Source organism: Loxodonta africana, chromosome 7, assembly GCF_030014295.1.
Source record: "Loxodonta africana isolate mLoxAfr1 chromosome 7, mLoxAfr1.hap2, whole genome shotgun sequence".
NCBI lineage: Eukaryota > Metazoa > Chordata > Mammalia > Proboscidea > Elephantidae > Loxodonta > Loxodonta africana.
In genome coordinates this window covers 82,515,857-82,517,431 of record NC_087348.1, presented here as the reverse complement: position 1 = coordinate 82,517,431, position 1,575 = coordinate 82,515,857, and the positions used below count along the sequence as shown (strand labels likewise).

At 43.1% G+C, this 1,575-nt stretch overlaps 1 pseudogene; it reads right to left on the bottom strand.

The window, feature by feature from the left end:
* Positions 1-263: 263 nt before the first annotated feature.
* Positions 264-1,208, bottom strand: LOC100660432 (olfactory receptor 51I2-like; annotated as a pseudogene).
* Between the last annotated feature and the right edge of the window lie 367 nt (positions 1,209-1,575).

The window sequence follows — 1,575 nt, the reverse complement described above, 5'->3', positions numbered from 1 at the left end:
AAGTAAAAAAGAGAGAAATGAAGCTTTCTTTCCCCTAAATCATAACCCATTTAATCCTTCTGAAATCTGTTGGCTTGGGTCTTAACTCTTGCCAGGTTGTCATCATCTAACTGCTGACAGGAATCCTAATTTTTTTTTTTTTATAGTGGGTCAATATTCGAAAATGAAACTTAAAAATCCTTGTCAAAGGTGGTCTTGGAAATTCAAATTTGTGGAATAATAGTAAACATTGACTCGTGGCCTTTCAACATGTCCCTTTCTACTCAAAACTTGGTTCCCAGCAGTATTTTATGAAGCTTTTGACGAATCTCTTTGGTTTTTATGGAATAGATGACAGGATTGAGCACTGGAAGCACAAAGAGGTAGATTAGAGACAACAGTGTGTGCACATACTTTGGGGCATGCCTCCCATAGCGAGCAGCCATGGATCCACCAACCAAAGGCACATAAAAGATGAGCACAGCACAGATGTGTGATACACATGTGTTGAGTGTCTTCAACCGCTCTTCCTGGGAGGCAATGGCCATCACAGTGCGTAGTATAAGCACATAGGAGAGGAGAATGAGTGCAGAGTCCAGGCCAAAGGTAGAGATGACAATGAATAGGTCAAAGATATTGTTGATGGTGACGTCACCACAGGGCAGGTGGATCAAGTCTGGGTGTAAACAGTAGGCATGGGAGAGTACATTGGCCTTGCAGAAGAGCAGCCTCTTCAAAAGGAAAGGTAGTGGGAAAACCATGCAGAAACTGCGGATGATAACAGACGTGCCCATGCGCAACACTTGGGCATCAGTGAGCACTGTGGCATACCACAGTGGGTTTCAGATGGCCACATAGCGGTCAAAGCTCATGGCCAGTAGGATCCCAGAGTCCGTGAAGGAGAAGAAGTGGATAAAGAACATTTGAGCCATACAAGAATCAAAGCTAATCTCCTTTAAGTGGAAGCAAAATGTGGCCAGCACAGTGGGCAGTGTGGAAAAGGACACACCTAGGTCATTGACTGATAGCAGGGACAGGAAATAGTACATAGGCTGATGCAAGCTCTGTTCCTCCTTGATAATGAAGAGAATAAGGGCATTGCCCACAATGGACACAGTGTAGAGCACACCAAGCAGCAGAAACAGCCAGTGTTGGGAGGTCTCCAGCCCTGGGAGTCCCGTCAGTGTGAAAGGAGGCAACCCTGAGCTGTTGTGGAGGTTATCTTCCATGAGGGGACTCCAGCTTAGATTCTAGAACCATTATTCTGTAAGAAGACAAGCAGAAAATTTCATCACAGCCTTTGCCTAATGTCTTAGGACCATATTGTATCACTCAGTCTCTCACCTTATAAAAATACATCAATTTTATTCCCTAAGTCTCTCATTCTTGCCTCTTATTGTTACCAAGATTTCTGGAATATCTGAGTTTTCTCAGTTTATTCAGCTGGTCAGACAGGTCACTTTGCCTTCCTTAATGCCTTTATCTATTGTCTTCATACTTTTCTCCACACTCAAAGACATGATTTTTTTTTTTTTAATTCAATCCATGGGAATTGCTGTGTTTAAGACTTAAGACAGAACTCTCCTGACTGCTACT